Raw genomic sequence first — 23374 nt, 5'->3', positions numbered from 1 at the left:
GTTAGTAAAGCGTCTGGAATGTTGCACCCGAGTACCAGGGGAGGAAAACTGAGACATATTTGAACACGTCTCCCGATCACATGGTTGATCATACTCTGGGTTCCACATGCATGTTTTAGCTGAAGGAAGAATACCTAAAACCTGGGTAGTTGAAACCCGTGGAATGGGTACCATGCAATATGACTTCAAAGGGTCTTCATTTGCTCACCGAACCTCTCCAATCCTTTCACTGCTGCGTTTATGCCCCTGTACACATGCTTGTTTCTCTTTCGGAGACATAGCAATCCATAGGTTTTAAGATACTTACTAGTCAGGTACATTCTTAGGCGTTTAATATGCGGTGTTGAGTCCATTTCGTTGAGCAAGGAGTAGCTCTTGTCTATTCCATATTTGGCTTAAGGAACTTTATCTGTGCTCATTTCAATCTCTGGTTTTATGCAGCAACCCAACTCACCTTTCCCCTTAAGCAAGCATAAGTTGGTTTTCTAAATTTGAGAACCTGTTCTGTTTTGGAATTCAGTTCCTGTGTAGCCAAGTTTACATTCCGTGTATTAGTGATATCTTATGATGTTTCTTTTTCTGTGTGACTTATTTCAGTTAGAATCATCGTACCTGAATCTACTCATTATGCTGCTACGGGTCTGATGACATAGATTTCATTGCTGAGTGATACTGCATTGTACGTAAGTACCACAAGTTCTTTATCCATTTTTCACTTTCTGCGATGTTGAACTTGTACTGTAAACGGGGTTCTTGTAAACAGAGCCGTTCCAAACTTTGGGGTGGCTGTGTCTTTTTGATTTTAATTTCCCTAAGCTATAGGACCATAAGTGGAAGTGCCCTAGGCTCTGTTGCTTTGTTTTTTAGATGTTTCAGGAAACACCATACACTTCTCCCGAGTGTCTGTTGGCAATTTACATCCCGCCCATCAGCATAACAAGGCTCCCAGTTCTCAATGGCCTGTTGCCTTTCTGGATTTTACACTTTTTTCAGATGGCCCTTTTGACCGGGGGGAAGTGAGACTTCATTGTAGTGCAGATTTCCTTTGCAAGCTTGCTTGGTTGGCCAAAAAGGGCGTATGCGTTTTTTCCTGAATATATTCAGGAAAAAACGCATACGCCCTTTTTGGCCAAGTGCATCATTGTGGACGTTCTGCCTCTTTTCCTATGCTTTCAATGCAATTCCAGTCTACCTCCTGAAATCGGTTTCCTGCAATTCTGCCCCGCTTTCAAGTCCTCTTGGCAGCCTTACTTCAGTCTATTTTTGGACGATAGCTGTCATTTATAACTCTGCAGGTTTGTGAATTACAGTGCCCCTGAGCTCCTTTCTTCAACTCGCTTTCTTGTGACCTGGCCGCAACACCGCAGGATGGCTTCAGGCCCTAATCTGTTTCCGGCCCGGCATGCTGAGCCTTTGGTTAATTCCTCTTCCTGGTGGGAAATGAGAGTTAAATTTGCCCGTCCAGACACCTCCAGCTAGCCTCTCATTGGTTCTCGCTATTCCTGTTCATCTTCCGCAGAAATTGCAAACTGGGCCAAACAGGAGGTTAAAGGGACTGACTATCCAAGTCGGGAGAGTGTTAGTAAAGCGTCTGGAATGTTGCACCCGAGTACCAGGGTACGAAAACTGAGACATATTTGAACACGTCTCCCGATCACATGGTTGATCATACTCTAGGTTCCACATGCATGTTTTAGCTGAAGGAAGAATACCTTAAACCTGGGTAGTTGAAACCCGTGGAATGGGTACCATGCAATATGACTTCAAAGGGTCTTCATTTGCTCACCGAACCTCTCCAATCCTATCACTGCTGCGTTTATGCCCCTGTACACATGCTTGATTCTCTTTTGGAGACATAGCAATCCATAGGTTTTAAGATACTTACAAGTCAGGTACATTCTTAGGCGTTTAATATGCGGTGTTGAGTCCATTTCGTTGAGCAAGGAGTAGCTCTTGTCTATTCCATATTTGGCTTAAGGAACTTTATCTGTGCTCATTTCAATCTCTGGTTTTATGCAGCACCCCAACTCACCTTTACCCTTAAGCAAGCATAAGTTGGTTTTCTAAATTTGAGACCCTGTTCTGTTCTGTAATTCAGTTCCTGTGTAGCCAAGTTTACATTCCGTGTATTACTGATATCTTATGATGTTTCTTTTTCTGTGTGACTTATTTCAGTTAGAATCATCATACCTGAATCCACTCATTGTGATGCTAAGGGCCTGATGACATAGATTTCATTGCTGAATGATATTGCTTTGTAAGTAAATACCACAACTTCTTTATCCATTTTTCACTTTCTGCGATGTTGAACTTGTACTGTAAACGATGTTCTTGTAAACAGAGGCGTCCCAAACTTTGGGGTGGCTGTGTCTTTTTGATTTTAATTTCCCTAAGCTATAGGACCATAAGTGGCAGTGCCCTAGGCTCTGTTGCTTTGTTTTTTAGATGTTTCAGGAAACACCATACACTTCTCCCGAGTGTCTGTTGGCAATTTACATCCCGCCCATCAGCATAACAAGGCTCCCAGTTCTCCATGGCCTGTCCTGCCTTTCTGGATTTTACACTTTTTTCAGATGGCCCTTTTGACTGGGGGGAAGTGAGACTTCATTGTAGTGCAGATTTCCTTTGCAAGCTTGCTTGGTTGGCCAAAAAGGGCGTATGCGTTTTTTCCTGAATATATTCAGGAAAAAACGCATACGCCCTTTTTGGCCAAGTGCATCATTGTGGACGTTCTGCCTCTTTTCCTATGCTTTCAATGCAATTCCAGTCTACCTCCTGAAATCGGTTTCCTGCAATTCTGCCCCGCTTTCAAGTCCTCTTGGCAGCCTTACTTCAGTCTATTTTTGGACGATAGCTGTCATTTATAACTCTGCAGGTTTGTGAATTACAGTGCCCCTGAGCTCCTTTCTTCAACTCGCTTTCTTTTGAGCTGGCCGCAACACCGCAGGATGGCTTCAGGCCCTAATCTGATTCTGGCATGGCACGCTGAGCCTTTGGTTAATTCCTCTTCCTGGTAGGAAATGAGAGTTAAATTTGCCCGTCCAGACACCTCCAGCTAGTCTCCATTGGTTCTCGCTATTCCTGTTCATCTTCCGCAGAAATTGCAAACTGGGCCAAACAGGAGGTTAAAGGGACTGACTCTCCAAGTCGGGAGAGTGTTAGTAAAGCGTCTGGAATGTTGCACGCGAGTACCAGGGTACGAAAACTGAGACATATTTGAACACGTCTCCCGATCACAGGGTTGATCATACTCTAGGTTCCACATGCATGTTTTAGCTGAAGGAAGAATACCTTAAACCTGGGTAGTTGAAACCCGTGGAATGGGTACCATGCAATATGACTTCAAAGGGTCTTCATTTGCTCACCGAACCTCTCCAATCCTATCACTGCTGCATTTATGCCCCTGTACACATGCTTGATTCTCTTTTGGAGACATAGCAATCCATAGGTTTTAAGATACTTACAAGTCAGGTACATTCTTAGGCGTTTAATATGCAGTGTTGAGTCCATTTCGTTGAGCAAGGAGTAGCTCTTGTCTATTCCATATTTGGCTTAAGGAACTTTATCTGTGCTCATTTCAATCTCTGGTTTTATGCAGCACCCCAACTCACCTTTACCCTTAAGCAAGCATAAGTTGTTTTTCTAAATTTGAGTCCCTGTTCTGTTCTGTAATTCAGTTCCTGTGTAGCCAAGTTTACATTCCGTGTATTACTGATATCTTATGATGTTTCTTTTTCTGTGTGACTTACTTCAGTTAGAATCATCATACCTGAATCCACTCATTGTGCTGCTAAGGGCCTGATGACACAGATTTCATTGCTGAGTGATATTGCTTTGTAAGTAAATACCACAACTTCTTTCTCCATTTTTCACTTTCTGCGATGTTGAACTTGTACTGTAAACGAGGTTCTTGTAAACAGAGCCGTTCCAAACTTTGGGGTGGCTGTGTCTTTTTGATTTTAATTTCCCTAAGCTATAGGACCATAAGTGGCAGTGCCCTAGGCTCTGTTGCTTTGTTTTTTAGATGTTTCAGGAAACACCATACACTTCTCCCAAGTGTCTGTTGGCAATTTACATCCCGCCCATCAGCATAACAAGGCTCCCAGTTCTCCATGGCCTGTCCTGCCTTTTTGGATTTTACACTTTTTTCAGATGGCCCTTTTGACCGGGGGGAAGTGAGACTTCATTGTAGTGCAGATTTCCTTTGCAAGCTTGCTTGGTTGGCCAAAAAGGGCGTATGCGTTTTTTCCTGAATATATTCAGGAAAAAACGCATACGCCCTTTTTGGCCAAGTGCATCATTGTGGACGTTCTGCCTCTTTTCCTATGCTTTCAATGCAATTCCAGTCTACCTCCTGAAATCGGTTTCCTGCAATTCTGCCCCGCTTTCAAGTCCTCTTGGCAGCCTTACTTCAGTCTATTTTTGGACAATAGCTGTCATTTATAACTCTGCAGGTTTGTGAATTACAGTGCCCCTGAGCTCCTTTCTTCAACTCGCTTTCTTTTGAGCTGGCCGCAACACCGCAGGATGGCTTCAGGCCCTAATCTGGTTCCGGTACGGCACGCTGAGCCTTTGGTTATTTCCTCTTCCTGTTGGGAAATGAGAGTTAAATTTGCCCGTCCAGACACCTCCAGCTAGCCTCTCATTGGTTCTCGCTATTCCTGTTCATCTTCCGCAGAAATTGCAAACTGGGCCAAACAGGAGGTTAAAGGCGCTGACTCTCCAAGTGGGGAGAGTGTTAGTAAAGCGTCTGGAATGTTGCACCCGAGTACCAGGGGAGGAAAACTGAGACATATTTGAACACGTCTCCTGTTCACATGGTTGATCATACACTGGGTTCCACATGCATGTTTTAGCTGAAGGAAGAATACCTTAAACCTGGAGAGTTGAGACCCGTGGAATGGGTCCCATGCAATATGACTTCAAAGGGTCTTCATTTGCTCACCGAACCTCTCCAATCCTATCACTGCTGCGTTTATGCCCCTGTACACATGCTTGATTCTCTTTTGGAGACATAGCAATCCATAGGTTTTAAGATATTTACTAGTCAGGTACATTCTTAGGCGTTTAATATGGGGTGTTCAGTCCATTTCGTTGAGCAAGGAGTAGCTCTTGTCTATTCCATATTTGGCTTAAGGAACTTTATCTGTGCTCATTTCAATCTCTGGTTTTATGCAGCAACCCAACTCACCTTTCCCCTGAAGCAAGCATAAGTTGGTTTTCTAAATTTGAGAACCTGTTCTGTTTTGGAATGCAGTTCCTGTGTAGCCAAGTTTACATTCCGTGTATTAGTGATATCTTATGATGTTTCTTTTTCTGTGTGACTTATTTCAGTTAGAATCATCGTACCTGAATCCACTCATTATGCTGCTACGGGCCTGATGACACAGATTTCATTGCTGACTGATACTGCATTGTACGTAAGTACCACAAGTTCTTTATCCATTTTTCACTTTCTGTGATATTGAACTTGTACGGTAAACGAGGTTCTTGTAAACGGAGGCGTTCCAAACTTTGGGGTGGCTGTGTCTTTTTGATTTTAATTTCCCTAAGCTATAGGACCATAAGTGGAAGTGCCCTAGGCTCTGTTGCTTTGTTTTTTAGATGTTTCAGGAAACACCATACACTTCTCCCGAGTGGTTGTTGGCAATTTACATCCCGCCCATCAGCATAACAAGGCTCCCAGTTCTCCATGGCCTGTCCTGCCTTTCTGGATTTTACACTTTTTTCAGATGGCCCTTTTGACCGGGGGGAAGTGAGACTTCATTGTAGTGCAGATTTCCTTTGCAAGCTTGCTTGGTTGGCCAAAAAGGGCGTATGCGTTTTTTCCTGAATATATTCAGGAAAAATATATATTCCTGAATATATTCAGGAAAAAATGCATACGCCCTTTTTGGCCAAGTGCATCATTGTGGACGTTCTGCCTCTTTTCCTATGCTTTCAATGCAATTCCAGTCTACCTCCTGAAATCGGTTTCCTGCAATTCTGCCCCGCTTTCAAGTCCTCTTGGCAGCCTTACTTCAGTCTATTTTTGGACGATAGCTGTCATTTATAACTCTGCAGGTTTGTGAATTACAGTGCCCCTGAGCTCCTTTCTTCAACTCGCTTTCTTTTGAGCTGGCCGCAACACCGCAGGATGGCTTCAGGCCCTAATCTGATTCTGGCATGGCACGCTGAGCCTTTGGTTAATTCCTCTTCCTGGTAGGAAATGAGAGTTAAATTTGCCCGTCCAGACACCTCCAGCTAGTCTCCATTGGTTCTCGCTATTCCTGTTCATCTTCCGCAGAAATTGCAAACTGGGCCAAACAGGAGGTTAAAGGGACTGACTATCCAAGTCGGGAGAGTGTTAGTAAAGCGTCTGGAATGTTGCACGTGAGTACCAGGGTACGAAAACTGAGACATATTTGAACACGTCTCCCGATCACAGGGTTGATCATACTCTAGGTTCCACATGCATGTTTTAGCTGAAGGAAGAATACCTTAAACCTGGGTAGTTGAAACCCGTGGAATGGGTACCATGCAATATGACTTCAAAGGGTCTTCATTTGCTCACTGAACCTCTCCAATCCTATCACTGCTGCGTTTATGCCCCTGTACACATGCTTGATTCTCTTTTGGAGACATAGCAATCCATAGGTTTTAAGATACTTTCAAGTCAGGTACATTCTTAGGCGTTTAATATGCAGTGTTGAGTCCATTTCGTTGAGCAAGGAGTAGCTCTTGTCTATTCCATATTTGGCTTAAGGAACTTTATCTGTGCTCATTTCAATCTCTGGTTTTATGCAGCACCCCAACTCACCTTTACCCTTAAGCAAGCATAAGTTGTTTTTCTAAATTTGAGTCCCTGTTCTGTTCTGTAATTCAGTTCCTGTGTAGCCAAGTTTACATTCCGTGTATTACTGATATCTTATGATGTTTCTTTTTCTGTGTGACTTACTTCAGTTAGAATCATCATACCTGAATCCACTCATTGTGCTGCTAAGGGCCTGATGACACAGATTTCATTGCTGATTGATATTGCTTTGTAAGTAAATACCACAACTTCTTTCTCCATTTTTCACTTTCTGCGATGTTGAACTTGTACTGTAAACGAGGTTCCTGTAAACAGAGCCATTCCAAACTTTGGGGTGGCTGTGTCTTTTTGATTTTAATTTTCCTAAGCTATAGGACCATAAGTGGAAGTGCCCTAGGTTCTGTTGCTTTGTTTTTTAGATGTTTCAGGAAACACCATACACTTCTCCCGAGTGTCTGTTGGCAATTTACATCCCGCCCATCAGCATAACAAGGCTCCCAGTTCTCCATGGCCTGTCCTGCCTTTCTGGATTTTACACTTTTTTCAGATGGCCCTTTTGACCGGGGGGAAGTGAGACTTCATTGTAGTGCAGATTTCCTTTGCAAGCTTGCTTGGTTGGCCAAAAAGGGCGTATGCGTTTTTTCCTGAATATATTCAGGAAAAAACGCATACGCCCTTTTTGGCCAAGTGCATCATTGTGGACGTTCTGCCTCTTTTCCTATGCTTTCAATGCAATTCCAGTCTACCTCCTGAAATCGGTTTCCTGCAATTCTGCCCCGCTTTCAAGTCCTCTTGGCAGCCTTACTTCAGTCTATTTTTGGACAATAGCTGTCATTTATAACTCTGAAGGTTTGTGAATTACAGTGCCCCTGAGCTCCTTTCTTCAACTCGCTTTCTTTTGAGCTGGCCGCAACACCGCAGGATGGCTTCAGGCCCTAATCTGGTTCCGGTATGGCACGCTGAGCCTTTGGTTATTTCCTCTTCCAGGTGGGAAATGAGAGTTAAATTTGTCCGTCCAGACACCTCCAGCTAGCCTCTCATTGGTTCTCGCTATTCCTGTTCATCTTCCGCAGAAATTGCAAACTGGGCCAAACAGGAGGTTAAAGGCGCTGACTCTCCAAGTGGGGAGAGTGTTAGTAAAGCGTCTGGAATGTTGCACCCGAGTACCAGGGGAGGAAAACTGAGACATATTTGAACACGTCTCCCGTTCACATGGTTGATCATACACTGGGTTCCACATGCATGTTTTAGCTGAAGGAAGAATACCTTAAACCTGGAGAGTTGAGACCCGTGGAATGGGTCCCATGCAATATGACTTCAAAGGGTCTTCATTTGCTCACCGAACCTCTCCAATCCTATCACTGCTGCGTTTATGCCCCTGTACACACGCTTGATTCTCTTTTGGAGACATAGCAATCCATAGGTTTTAAGATATTTACTAGTCAGGTACATTCTTAGGCGTTTAATATGGGGTGTTGAGTCCATTTCGTTGAGCAAGGAGTAGCTCTTGTCTATTCCATATTTGGCTTAAGGAACTTTATCTGTGCTCATTTCAATCTCTGGTTTTATGCAGCAACCCAACTCACCTTTCCCCTGAAGCAAGCATAAGTTGGTTTTCTAAATTTGAGACCCTGTTCTGTTTTGGAATGCAGTTCCTGTGTAGCCAAGTTTACATTCCGTGTATTAGTGATATCTTATGATGTTTCTTTTTCTGTGTGACTTATTTCAGTTAGAATCATCGTACCTGAATCCACTCATTATGCTGCTACGGGGCTGATGACATAGATTTCATTGCTGACTGATACTGCATTGTACGTAAGTACCACAAGTTCTTTATCCATTTTTCACTTTCTGTGATATTGAACTTGTACGGTAAACGAGGTTCTTGTAAACGGAGGCGTTCCAAACTTTGGGGTGGCTGTGTCTTTTTGATTTTAATTTCCCTAAGCTATAGGACCATAAGTGGAAGTGCCCTAGGCTCTGTTGCTTTGTTTTTTAGATGTTTCAGGAAACACCATACACTTCTCCCGAGTGGTTGTTGGCAATTTACATCCCGCCCATCAGCATAACAAGGCTCCCAGTTCTCCATGGCCTGTCCTGCCTTTCTGGATTTTACACTTTTTTCAGATGGCCCTTTTGACCGGGGGGAAGTGAGACTTCATTGTAGTGCAGATTTCCTTTGCAAGCTTGCTTGGTTGGCCAAAAAGGGCGTATGCGTTTTTTCCTGAATATATTCAGGAAAAATATATATTCCTGAATATATTCAGGAAAAAACGCATACGCCCTTTTTGGCCAAGTGCATCATTGTGGACGTTCTGCCTCTTTTCCTATGCTTTCAATGCAATTCCAGTCTACCTCCTGAAATCGGTTTCCTGCAATTCTGCCCCGCTTTCAAGTCCTCTTGGCAGCCTTACTTCAGTCTATTTTTGGACGATAGCTGTCATTTATAACTCTGCAGGTTTGTGAATTACAGTGCCCCTGAGCTCCTTTCTTCAACTCGCTTTCTTTTGAGCTGGCCGCAACACCGCAGGATGGCTTCAGGCCCTAATCTGATTCTGGCATGGCACGCTGAGCCTTTGGTTAATTCCTCTTCCTGGTAGGAAATGAGAGTTAAATTTGCCCGTCCAGACACCTCCAGCTAGTCTCCATTGGTTCTCGCTATTCCTGTTCATCTTCCGCAGAAATTGCAAACTGGGCCAAACAGGAGGTTAAAGGGACTGACTCTCCAAGTCGGGAGAGTGTTAGTAAAGCGTCTGGAATGTTGCACGTGAGTACCAGGGTACGAAAACTGAGACATATTTGAACACGTCTCCCGATCACAGGGTTGATCATACTCTAGGTTCCACATGCATGTTTTAGCTGAAGGAAGAATACCTTAAACCTGGGTAGTTGAAACCCGTGGAATGGGTACCATGCAATATGACTTCAAAGGGTCTTCATTTGCTCACCGAACCTCTCCAATCCTATCACTGCTGCGTTTATGCCCCTGTACACATGCTTGATTCTCTTTTGGAGACATAGCAATCCATAGGTTTTAAGATACTTTCAAGTCAGGTACATTCTTAGGCGTTTAATATGCAGTGTTGAGTCCATTTCGTTGAGCAAGGAGTAGCTCTTGTCTATTCCATATTTGGCTTAAGGAACTTTATCTGTGCTCATTTCAATCTCTGGTTTTATGCAGCACCCCAACTCACCTTTACCCTTAAGCAAGCATAAGTTGGTTTTCTAAATTTGAGACCCTGTTCTGTTCTGTAATTCAGTTCCTGTGTAGCCAAGTTTACATTCCGTGTATTACTGATATCTTATGATGTTTCTTTTTCTGTGTGACTTATTTCAGTTAGAATCATCATACCTGAATCCACTCATTGTGATGCTAAGGGCCTGATGACATAGATTTCATTGCTGAGTGATATTGCTTTGTAAGTAAATACCACAACTTCTTTATCCATTTTTCACTTTCTGCGATGTTGAACTTGTACTGTAAACGAGGTTCTTGTAAACAGAGGCGTCCCAAACTTTGGGGTGGCTGTGTCTTTTTGATTTTAATGTCCCTAAGCTATAGGACCATAAGTGGCAGTGCCCTAGGCTCTGTTGCTTTGTTTTTTAGATGTTTCAGGAAACACCATACACTTCTCCCGAGTGTCTGTTGGCAATTTACATCCCGCCCATCAGCATAACAAGGCTCCCAGTTCTCCATGGCCTGTCCTGCCTTTCTGGATTTTACACTTTTTTCAGATGGCCCTTTTGACCGGGGGGAAGTGAGACTTCATTGTAGTGCAGATTTCCTTTGCAAGCTTGCTTGGTTGGCCAAAAAGGGCGTATGCGTTTTTTCCTGAATATATTCAGGAAAAAACGCATACGCCCTTTTTGGCCAAGTGCATCATTGTGGACGTTCTGCCTCTTTTCCTATGCTTTCAATGCAATTCCAGTCTACCTCCTGAAATCGGTTTCCTGCAATTCTGCCCCGCTTTCAAGTCCTCTTGGCAGCCTTACTTCAGTCTATTTTTGGACGATAGCTGTCATTTATAACTCTGCAGGTTTGTGAATTACAGTGCCCCTGAGCTCCTTTCTTCAACTCGCTTTCTTTTGAGCTGGCCGCAACACCGCAGGATCGCTTCAGGCCCTAATCTGGTTCCGGTATGGCACGCTGAGCCTTTGGTTATTTCCTCTTCCTGTTGGGAAATGAGAGTTAAATTTGCCCGTCCAGACACCTCCAGCTAGCCTCTCATTGGTTCTCGCTATTCTTGTTCATCTTCCGCAGAAATTGCAAACTGTGCCAAACAGGAGGTTAAAGGCGCTGACTCTCCAAGTGGGGAGAGTGTTAGTAAAGCGTCTGGAATGTTGCACCCGAGTACCAGGGGAGGAAAACTGAGACATATTTGAACACGTCTCCCGATCACATGGTTGATCATACTCTGGGTTCCACATGCATGTTTTAGCTGAAGGAAGAATACCTAAAACCTGGGTAGTTGAAACCCGTGGAATGGGTACCATGCAATATGACTTCAAAGGGTCTTCATTTGCTCACCGAACCTCTCCAATCCTTTCACTGCTGCGTTTATGCCCCTGTACACATGCTTGTTTCTCTTTCGGAGACATAGCAATCCATAGGTTTTAAGATACTTACTAGTCAGGTACATTCTTAGGCGTTTAATATGCGGTGTTGAGTCCATTTCGTTGAGCAAGGAGTAGCTCTTGTCTATTCCATATTTGGCTTAAGGAACTTTATCTGTGCTCATTTCAATCTCTGGTTTTATGCAGCAACCCAACTCACCTTTCCCCTTAAGCAAGCATAAGTTGGTTTTCTAAATTTGAGAACCTGTTCTGTTTTGGAATTCAGTTCCTGTGTAGCCAAGTTTACATTCCGTGTATTAGTGATATCTTATGATGTTTCTTTTTCTGTGTGACTTATTTCAGTTAGAATCATCGTACCTGAATCTACTCATTATGCTGCTACGGGCCTGATGACATAGATTTCATTGCTGAGTGATACTGCATTGTACGTAAGTACCACAAGTTCTTTATCCATTTTTCACTTTCTGCGATGTTGAACTTGTACTGTAAACGGGGTTCTTGTAAACAGAGCCGTTCCAAACTTTGGGGTGGCTGTGTCTTTTTGATTTTAATTTCCCTAAGCTATAGGACCATAAGTGGAAGTGCCCTAGGCTCTGTTGCTTTGTTTTTTAGATGTTTCAGGAAACACCATACACTTCTCCCGAGTGTCTGTTGGCAATTTACATCCCGCCCATCAGCATAACAAGGCTCCCAGTTCTCAATGGCCTGTTGCCTTTCTGGATTTTACACTTTTTTCAGATGGCCCTTTTGACCGGGGGGAAGTGAGACTTCATTGTAGTGCAGATTTCCTTTGCAAGCTTGCTTGGTTGGCCAAAAAGGGCGTATGCGTTTTTTCCTGAATATATTCAGGAAAAAACGCATACGCCCTTTTTGGCCAAGTGCATCATTGTGGACGTTCTGCCTCTTTTCCTATGCTTTCAATGCAATTCCAGTCTACCTCCTGAAATCGGTTTCCTGCAATTCTGCCCCGCTTTCAAGTCCTCTTGGCAGCCTTACTTCAGTCTATTTTTGGACGATAGCTGTCATTTATAACTCTGCAGGTTTGTGAATTACAGTGCCCCTGAGCTCCTTTCTTCAACTCGCTTTCTTGTGACCTGGCCGCAACACCGCAGGATGGCTTCAGGCCCTAATCTGGTTCCGGCCCGGCATGCTGAGCCTTTGGTTAATTCCTCTTCCTGGTGGGAAATGAGAGTTAAATTTGCCCGTCCAGACACCTCCAGCTAGCCTCTCATTGGTTCTCGCTATTCCTGTTCATCTTCCGCAGAAATTGCAAACTGGGCCAAACAGGAGGTTAAAGGGACTGACTATGCAAGTCGGGAGAGTGTTAGTAAAGCGTCTGGAATGTTGCACCCGAGTACCAGGGTACGAAAACTGAGACATATTTGAACACGTCTCCCGATCACATGGTTGATCATACTCTAGGTTCCACATGCATGTTTTAGCTGAAGGAAGAATACCTTAAACCTGGGTAGTTGAAACCCGTGGAATGGGTACCATGCAATATGACTTCAAAGGGTCTTCATTTGCTCACCGAACCTCTCCAATCCTATCACTGCTGCGTTTATGCCCCTGTACACATGCTTGATTCTCTTTTGGAGACATAGCAATCCATAGGTTTTAAGATACTTACAAGTCAGGTACATTCTTAGGCGTTTAATATGCGGTGTTGAGTCCATTTCGTTGAGCAAGGAGTAGCTCTTGTCTATTCCATATTTGGCTTAAGGAACTTTATCTGTGCTCATTTCAATCTCTGGTTTTATGCAGCACCCCAACTCACCTTTACCCTTAAGCAAGCATAAGTTGGTTTTCTAAATTTGAGACCCTGTTCTGTTCTGTAATTCAGTTCCTGTGTAGCCAAGTTTACATTCCGTGTATTACTGATATCTTATGATGTTTCTTTTTCTGTGTGACTTATTTCAGTTAGAATCATCATACCTGAATCCACTCATTGTGATGCTAAGGGCCTGATGACATAGATTTCATTGCTGAATGATATTGCTTTGTAAGTAAATACCACAACTTCTTTATCCATTTTTCACTTTCTGCGATGTTGAACTTGTACTGTAAACGATGTTCTTGTAAACAGAGGCGTCCCAAACTTTGGGGTGGCTGTGTCTTTTTGATTTTAATTTCCCTAAGCTATAGGACCATAAGTGGCAGTGCCCTAGGCTCTGTTGCTTTGTTTTTTAGATGTTTCAGGAAACACCATACACTTCTCCCGAGTGTCTGTTGGCAATTTACATCCCGCCCATCAGCATAACAAGGCTCCCAGTTCTCCATGGCCTGTCCTGCCTTTCTGGATTTTACACTTTTTTCAGATGGCCCTCTTGACTGGGGGGAAGTGAGACTTCATTGTAGTGCAGATTTCCTTTGCAAGCTTGCTTGGTTGGCCAAAAAGGGCGTATGCGTTTTTTCCTGAATATATTCAGGAAAAAACGCATACGCCCTTTTTGGCCAAGTGCATCATTGTGGACGTTCTGCCTCTTTTCCTATGCTTTCAATGCAATTCCAGTCTACCTCCTGAAATCGGTTTCCTGCAATTCTGCCCCGCTTTCAAGTCCTCTTGGCAGCCTTACTTCAGTCTATTTTTGGACGATAGCTGTCATTTATAACTCTGCAGGTTTGTGAATTACAGTGCCCCTGAGCTCCTTTCTTCAACTCGCTTTCTTTTGAGCTGGCCGCAACACCGCAGGATGGCTTCAGGCCCTAATCTGATTCTGGCATGGCACGCTGAGCCTTTGGTTAATTCCTCTTCCTGGTAGGAAATGAGAGTTAAATTTGCCCGTCCAGACACCTCCAGCTAGTCTCCATTGGTTCTCGCTATTCCTGTTCATCTTCCGCAGAAATTGCAAACTGGGCCAAACAGGAGGTTAAAGGGACTGACTCTCCAAGTCGGGAGAGTGTTAGTAAAGCGTCTGGAATGTTGCACGCGAGTACCAGGGTACGAAAACTGAGACATATTTGAACACGTCTCCCGATCACAGGGTTGATCATACTCTAGGTTCCACATGCATGTTTTAGCTGAAGGAAGAATACCTTAAACCTGGGTAGTTGAAACCCGTGGAATGGGTACCATGCAATATGACTTCAAAGGGTCTTCATTTGCTCACCGAACCTCTCCAATCCTATCACTGCTGCGTTTATGCCCCTGTACACATGCTTGATTCTCTTTTGGAGACATAGCAATCCATAGGTTTTAAGATACTTACAAGTCAGGTACATTCTTAGGCGTTTAATATGCAGTGTTGAGTCCATTTCGTTGAGCAAGGAGTAGCTCTTGTCTATTCCATATTTGGCTTAAGGAACTTTATCTGTGCTCATTTCAATCTCTGGTTTTATGCAGCACCCCAACTCACCTTTACCCTTAAGCAAGCATAAGTTGTTTTTCTAAATTTGAGTCCCTGTTCTGTTCTGTAATTCAGTTCCTGTGTAGCCAAGTTTACATTCCGTGTATTACTGATATCTTATGATGTTTCTTTTTCTGTGTGACTTACTTCAGTTAGAATCATCATACCTGAATCCACTCATTGTGCTGCTAAGGGCCTGATGACACAGATTTCATTGCTGAGTGATATTGCTTTGTAAGTAAATACCACAACTTCTTTCTCCATTTTTCACTTTCTGCGATGTTGAACTTGTACTGTAAACGAGGTTCTTGTAAACAGAGCCGTTCCAAACTTTGGGGTGGCTGTGTCTTTTTGATTTTAATTTCCCTAAGCTATAGGACCATAAGTGGAAGTGCCCTAGGTTCTGTTGCTTTGTTTTTTAGATGTTTCAGGAAACACCATACACTTCTCCCGAGTGTCTGTTGGCAATTTACATCCCGCCCTTCAGCATAACAAGGCTCCCAGTTCTCCATGGCCTGTCCTGCCTTTTTGGATTTTACACTTTTTTCAGATGGCCCTTTTGACCGGGGGGAAGTGAGACTTCATTGTAGTGCAGATTTCCTTTGCAAGCTTGCTTGGTTGGCCAAAAAGGGCGTATGCGTTTTTTCCTGAATATATTCAGGAAAAAACGCATACGCCCTTTTTGGCCAAGTGCATCATTGTGGACGTTCTGCCTCTTTTCCTATGCTTTCAATGCAATTCCAGTCTACCTCCTGAAATCGGTTTCCTGCAATTCTGCCCCGCTTTCAAGTCCTCTTGGCAGCCTTACTTCAGTCTATTTTTGGACAATAGCTGTCATTTATAACTCTGCAGGTTTGTGAATTACAGTGCCCCTGAGCTCCTTTCTTCAACTCGCTTTCTTGTGACCTGGCCGCAACACCGCAGGATGGCTTCAGGCCCTAATCTGGTTCCGGTACGGCACGCTGAGCCTTTGGTTATTTCCTCTTCCTGTTGGGAAATGAGAGTTAAATTTGCCCGTCCAGACACCTCCAGCTAGCCTCTCATTGGTTCTCGCTATTCCTGTTCATCTTCCGCAGAAATTGCAAACTGGGCCAAACAGGAGGTTAAAGGCACTGACTCTCCAAGTGGGGAGAGTGTTAGTAAAGCGTCTGGAATGTTGCACCCGAGTACCAGGGGAGGAAAACTGAGACATATTTGAACACGTCTCCCGTTCACATGGTTGATCATACACTGGGTTCCACATGCATGTTTTAGCTGAAGGAAGAATACCTTAAACCTGGAGAGTTGAGACCCGTGGAATGGGTACCATGCAATATGATTTCAAAGGGTCTTCATTTGCTCACCGAACCTCTCCAATCCTATCACTGCTGCGTTTATGCCCCTGTACACATGCTTGATTCTCTTTTGGAGACATAGCAATCCATAGGTTTTAAGATATTTACTAGTCAGGTACATTCTTAGGCGTTTAATATGGGGTGTTCAGTCCATTTCGTTGAGCAAGGAGTAGCTCTTGTCTATTCCATATTTGGCTTAAGGAACTTTATCTGTGCTCATTTCAATCTCTGGTTTTATGCAGCAACCCAACTCACCTTTCCCCTGAAGCAAGCATAAGTTGGTTTTCTAAATTTGAGAACCTGTTCTGTTTTGGAATGCAGTTCCTGTGTAGCCAAGTTTACTTTCCGTGTATTAGTGATATCTTATGATGTTTCTTTTTCTGTGTGACTTATTTCAGTTAGAATCATCGTACCTGAATCCACTCATTATGCTGCTACGGGCCTGATGACACAGATTTCATTGCTGACTGATACTGCATTGTACGTAAGTACCACAAGTTCTTTATCCATTTTTCACTTTCTGTGATATTGAACTTGTACGGTAAACGAGGTTCTTGTAAACGGAGGCGTTCCAAACTTTGGGGTGGCTGTGTCTTTTTGATTTTAATTTCCCTAAGCTATAGGACCATAAGTGGAAGTGCCCTAGGCTCTGTTGCTTTGTTTTTTAGATGTTTCAGGAAACACCATACACTTCTCCCGAGTGGTTGTTGGCAATTTACATCCCGCCCATCAGCATAACAAGGCTCCCAGTTCTCCATGGCCTGTCCTGCCTTTCTGGATTTTACACTTTTTTCAGATGGCCCTTTTGACCGGGGGGAAGTGAGACTTCATTGTAGTGCAGATTTCCTTTGCAAGCTTGCTTGGTTGGCCAAAAAGGGCGTATGCGTTTTTTCCTGAATATATTCAGGAAAAATATATATTCCTGAATATATTCAGGAAAAAATGCATACGCCCTTTTTGGCCAAGTGCATCATTGTGGACGTTCTGCCTCTTTTCCTATGCTTTCAATGCAATTCCAGTCTACCTCCTGAAATCGGTTTCCTGCAATTCTGCCCCGCTTTCAAGTCCTCTTGGCAGCCTTACTTCAGTCTATTTTTGGACGATAGCTGTCATTTATAACTCTGCAGGTTTGTGAATTACAGTGCCCCTGAGCTCCTTTCTTCAACTCGCTTTCTTTTGAGCTGGCCGCAACACCGCAGGATGGCTTCAGGCCCTAATCTGATTCTGGCATGGCACGCTGAGCCTTTGGTTAATTCCTCTTCCTGGTAGGAAATGAGAGTTAAATTTGCCCGTCCAGACACCTCCAGCTAGTCTCCATTGGTTCTCGCTATTCCTGTTCATCTTCCGCAGAAATTGCAAACTGGGCCAAACAGGAGGTTAAAGGGACTGACTATCCAAGTCGGGAGAGTGTTAGTAAAGCGTCTGGAATGTTGCACGTGAGTACCAGGGTACGAAAACTGAGACATATTTGAACACGTCTCCCGATCACAGGGTTGATCATACTCTAGGTTCCACATGCATGTTTTAGCTGAAGGAAGAATACCTTAAACCTGGGTAGTTGAAACCCGTGGAATGGGTACCATGCAATATGACTTCAAAGGGTCTTCATTTGCTCACTGAACCTCTCCAATCCTATCACTGCTGCGTTTATGCCCCTGTACACATGCTTGATTCTCTTTTGGAGACATAGCAATCCATAGGTTTTAAGATACTTTCAAGTCAGGTACATTCTTAGGCGTTTAATATGCAGTGTTGAGTCCATTTCGTTGAGCAAGGAGTAGCTCTTGTCTATTCCATATTTGGCTTAAGGAACTTTATCTGTGCTCATTTCAATCTCTGGTTTTATGCAGCACCCCAACTCACCTTTACCCTTAAGCAAGCATAAGTTGTTTTTCTAAATTTGAGTCCCTGTTCTGTTCTGTAATTCAGTTCCTGTGTAGCCAAGTTTACATTCCGTGTATTACTGATATCTTATGATGTTTCTTTTTCTGTGTGACTTACTTCAGTTAGAATCATCATACCTGAATCCACTCATTGTGCTGCTAAGGGCCTGATGACACAGATTTCATTGCTGAGTGATATTGCTTTGTAAGTAAATACCACAACTTCTTTCTCCATTTTTCACTTTCTGCGATGTTGAACTTGTACTGTAAACGAGGTTCTTGTAAACAGAGCCGTTCCAAACTTTGGGGTGGCTGTGTCTTTTTGATTTTAATTTTCCTAAGCTATAGGACCATAAGTGGAAGTGCCCTAGGTTCTGTTGCTTTGTTTTTTAGATGTTTCAGGAAACACCATACACTTCTCCCGAGTGTCTGTTGGCAATTTACATCCCGCCCATCAGCATAACAAGGCTCCCAGTTCTCCATGGCCTGTCCTGCCTTTCTGGATTTTACACTTTTTTCAGATGGCCCTTTTGACCGGGGGGAAGTGAGACTTCATTGTAGTGCAGATTTCCTTTGCAAGCTTGCTTGGTTGGCCAAAAAGGGCGTATGCGTTTTTTCCTGAATATATTCAGGAAAAAACGCATACGCCCTTTTTGGCCAAGTGCATCATTGTGGACGTTCTGCCTCTTTTCCTATGCTTTCAATGCAATTCCAGTCTACCTCCTGAAATCGGTTTCCTGCAATTCTGCCCCGCTTTCAAGTCCTCTTGGCAGCCTTACTTCAGTCTATTTTTGGACAATAGCTGTCATTTATAACTCTGCAGGTTTGTGAATTACAGTGCCCCTGAGCTCCTTTCTTCAACTCGCTTTCTTTTGAGCTGGCCGCAACACCGCAGGATGGCTTCAGGCCCTAATCTGGTTCCGGTATGGCACGCTGAGCCTTTGGTTATTTCCTCTTCCAGGTGGGAAATGAGAGTTAAATTTGTCCGTCCAGACACCTCCAGCTAGCCTCTCATTGGTTCTCGCTATTCCTGTTCATCTTCCGCAGAAATTGCAAACTGGGCCAAACAGGAGGTTAAAGGCGCTGACTCTCCAAGTGGGGAGAGTGTTAGTAAAGCGTCTGGAATGTTGCACCCGAGTACCAGGGGAGGAAAACTGAGACATATTTGAACACGTCTCCCGTTCACATGGTTGATCATACACTGGGTTCCACATGCATGTTTTAGCTGAAGGAAGAATACCTTAAACCTGGAGAGTTGAGACCCGTGGAATGGGTACCATGCAATATGACTTCAAAGGGTCTTCATTTGCTCACCGAACCTCTCCAATCCTATCACTGCTGCGTTTATGCCCCTGTACACACGCTTGATTCTCTCTTGGAGACATAGCAATCCATAGGTTTTAAGATATTTACTAGTCAGGTACATTCTTAGGCGTTTAATATGGGGTGTTGAGTCCATTTCGTTGAGCAAGGAGTAGCTCTTGTCTATTCCATATTTGGCTTAAGGAACTTTATCTGTGCTCATTTCAATCTCTGGTTTTATGCAGCAACCCAACTCACCTTTCCCCTGAAGCAAGCATAAGTTGGTTTTCTAAATTTGAGACCCTGTTCTGTTTTGGAATGCAGTTCCTGTGTAGCCAAGTTTACATTCCGTGTATTAGTGATATCTTATGATGTTTCTTTTTCTGTGTGACTTATTTCAGTTAGAATCATCGTACCTGAATCCACTCATTATGCTGCTACGGGGCTGATGACATAGATTTCATTGCTGACTGATACTGCATTGTACGTAAGTACCACAAGTTCTTTATCCATTTTTCACTTTCTGTGATATTGAACTTGTACGGTAAACGAGGTTCTTGTAAACGGAGGCGTTCCAAACTTTGGGGTGGCTGTGTCTTTTTGATTTTAATTTCCCTAAGCTATAGGACCATAAGTGGAAGTGCCCTAGGCTCTGTTGCTTTGTTTTTTAGATGTTTCAGGAAACACCATACACTTCTCCCGAGTGGTTGTTGGCAATTTACATCCCGCCCATCAGCATAACAAGGCTCCCAGTTCTCCATGGCCTGTCCTGCCTTTCTGGATTTTACACTTTTTTCAGATGGCCCTTTTGACCGGGGGGAAGTGAGACTTCATTGTAGTGCAGATTTCCTTTGCAAGCTTGCTTGGTTGGCCAAAAAGGGCGTATGCGTTTTTTCCTGAATATATTCAGGAAAAATATATATTCCTGAATATATTCAGGAAAAAACGCATACGCCCTTTTTGGCCAAGTGCATCATTGTGGACGTTCTGCCTCTTTTCCTATGCTTTCAATGCAATTCCAGTCTACCTCCTGAAATCGGTTTCCTGCAATTCTGCCCCGCTTTCAAGTCCTCTTGGCAGCCTTACTTCAGTCTATTTTTGGACGATAGCTGTCATTTATAACTCTGCAGGTTTGTGAATTACAGTGCCCCTGAGCTCCTTTCTTCAACTCGCTTTCTTTTGAGCTGGCCGCAACACCGCAGGATGGCTTCAGGCCCTAATCTGATTCTGGCATGGCACGCTGAGCCTTTGGTTAATTCCTCTTCCTGGTAGGAAATGAGAGTTAAATTTGCCCGTCCAGACACCTCCAGCTAGTCTCCATTGGTTCTCGCTATTCCTGCTCATCTTCCGCAGAAATTGCAAACTGGGCCAAACATGAGGTTAAAGGGACTGACTCTCCAAGTCGGGAGAGTGTTAGTAAAGCGTCTGGAATGTTGCACGTGAGTACCAGGGTACGAAAACTGAGACATATTTGAACACGTCTCCCGATCACAGGGTTGATCATACTCTAGGTTCCACATGCATGTTTTAGCTGAAGGAAGAATACCTTAAACCTGGGTAGTTGAAACCCGTGGAATGGGTACCATGCAATATGACTTCAAAGGGTCTTCATTTGCTCACCGAACCTCTCCAATCCTATCACTGCTGCGTTTATGCCCCTGTACACATGCTTGATTCTCTTTTGGAGACATAGCAATCCATAGGTTTTAAGATACTTTCAAGTCAGGTACATTCTTAGGCGTTTAATATGCAGTGTTGAGTCCATTTCGTTGAGCAAGGAGTAGCTCTTGTCTATTCCATATTTGGCTTAAGGAACTTTATCTGTGCTCATTTCAATCTCTGGTTTTATGCAGCACCCCAACTCACCTTTACCCTTAAGCAAGCATAAGTTGTTTTTCTAAATTTGAGTCCCTGTTCTGTTCTGTAATTCAGTTCCTGTGTAGCCAAGTTTACATTCCGTGTATTACTGATATCTTATGATGTTTCTTTTTCTGTGTGACTTACTTCAGTTAGAATCATCATACCTGAATCCACTCATTGTGCTGCTAAGGGCCTGATGACACAGATTTCATTGCTGAGTGATATTCCTTTGTAAGTAAATACCACAACTTCTTTCTCCATTTTTCACTTTCTGCGATGTTGAACTTGTACTGTAAACGAGGTTCTTGTAAACAGAGCCGTTCCAAACTTTGGGGTGGCTGTGTCTTTTTGATTTTAATTTCCCTAAGCTATAGGACCATAAGTGGAAGTGCCCTAGGTTCTGTTGCTTTGTTTTTTAGATGTTTCAGGAAACACCATACACTTCTCCCGAGTGTCTGTTGGCAATTTACATCCCGCCCTTCAGCATAACAAGGCTCCCAGTTCTCCATGGCCTGTCCTGCCTTTTTGGATTTTACACTTTTTTCAGATGGCCCTTTTGACCGGGGGGAAGTGAGACTTCATTGTAGTGCAGATTTCCTTTGCAAGCTTGCTTGGTTGGCCAAAAAGGGCGTATGCGTTTTTTCCTGAATATATTCAGGAAAAAACGCATACGCCCTTTTTGGCCAAGTGCATCATTGTGGACGTTCTGCCTCTTTTCCTATGCTTTCAATGCAATTCCAGTCTACCTCCTGAAATCGGTTTCCTGCAATTCTGCCCCGCTTTCAAGTCCTCTTGGCAGCCTTACTTCAGTCTATTTTTGGACAATAGCTGTCATTTATAACTCTGCAGGTTTGTGAATTACAGTGCCCCTGAGCTCCTTTCTTTAACTCGCTTTCTTTTGAGCTGGCCGCAACACCGCAGGATGGCTTCAGGCCCTAATCTGGTTCCGGTACGGCACGCTGAGCCTTTGGTTATTTCCTCTTCCTGTTGGGAAATGAGAGTTAAATTTGCCCGTCCAGACACCTCCAGCTAGCCTCTCATTGGTTCTCGCTATTCCTGTTCATCTTCCGCAGAAATTGCAAACTGGGCCAAACAGGAGGTTAAAGGCGCTGACTCTCCAAGTGGGGAGAGTGTTAGTAAAGCGTCTGGAATGTTGCACCCGAGTACCAGGGGAGGAAAACTGAGACATATTTGAACACGTCTCCCGTTCACATGGTTGATCATACACTGGGTTCCACATGCATGTTTTAGCTGAAGGAAGAATACCTTAAACCTGGAGAGTTGAGACCCGTGGAATGGGTACCATGCAATATGACTTCAAAGGGTCTTCATTTGCTCACCGAACCTCTCCAATCCTATCACTGCTGCGTTTATGCCCCTGTACACACGCTTGATTCACTTTTGGAGACATAGCAATCCATAGGTTTTAAGATATTTACTAGTCAGGTACATTCTTAGGCGTTTAATATGGGGTGTTGAGTCCATTTCGTTGAGCAAGGAGTAGCTCTTGTCTATTCCATATTTGGCTTAAGGAACTTTATCTGTGCTCATTTCAATCTCTGGTTTTATGCAGCAACCCAACTCACCTTTCCCCTGAAGCAAGCATAAGTTGGTTTTCTAAATTTGAGACCCTGTTCTGTTTTGGACTGCAGTTCCTGTGTAGCCAAGTTTACATTCCGTGTATTAGTGATATCTTATGATGTTTCTTTTTCTGTGTGACTTATTTCAGTTAGAATCATCGTACCTGAATCCACTCATTATGCTGCTACGGGCCTGATGACACAGATTTCATTGCTGACTGATACTGCATTGTACGTAAGTACCACAAGTTCTTTATCCATTTTTCACTTTCTGTGATATTGAACTTGTACGGTAAACGAGGTTCTTGTAAACGGAGGCGTTCCAAACTTTGGGGTGGCTGTGTCTTTTTGATTTTAATTTCCCTAAGCTATAGGACCATAAGTGGAAGTGCCCTAGGCTCTGTTGCTTTGTTTTTTAGATGTTTCAGGAAACACCATACACTTCTCCCGAGTGGTTGTTGGCAATTTACATCCCGCCCATCAGCATAACAAGGCTCCCAGTTCTCCATGGCCTGTCCTGCCTTTCTGGATTTTACACTTTTTTCAGATGGCCCTTTTGACCGGGGAGAAGTGAGACTTCATTGTAGTGCAGATTTCCTTTGCAAGCTTGCTTGGTTGGCCAAAAAGGGCGTATGCGTTTTTTCCTGAATATATTCAGGAAAAAACGCATACGCCCTTTTTGGCCAAGTGCATCATTGTG

At 43.6% G+C, this 23374-nt stretch overlaps 1 long non-coding RNA gene across 5 annotated transcripts in view; it reads left to right on the top strand.

Moving 5' to 3' along the window:
• The window catches only part of LOC307181399, a 1189503-nt gene that overhangs the window by 45179 nt on the left and 1120950 nt on the right, over nt 1-23374 (top strand). Inside the window, exon 4 of one of the 5 annotated variants that reach the window (XR_013826676.1) lies at nt 8527-8586. The exons of the other annotated variants lie outside the window; for them this stretch is intronic. This is a non-coding gene — a long non-coding RNA (uncharacterized lncRNA). Of the gene's footprint in view, nt 1-8526; nt 8587-23374 lie in introns of those variants that run through there. 5 annotated transcript variants of the gene reach the window in all.

The sequence above is a fragment of the Stenella coeruleoalba genome (genome assembly GCF_951394435.1).
Source record: "Stenella coeruleoalba genome assembly, contig: scaffold_80, whole genome shotgun sequence".
NCBI lineage: Eukaryota > Metazoa > Chordata > Mammalia > Artiodactyla > Delphinidae > Stenella > Stenella coeruleoalba.
Note: the sequence above shows the minus strand (reverse complement) of the source record. Positions and strands in the feature narration are given on the sequence as shown.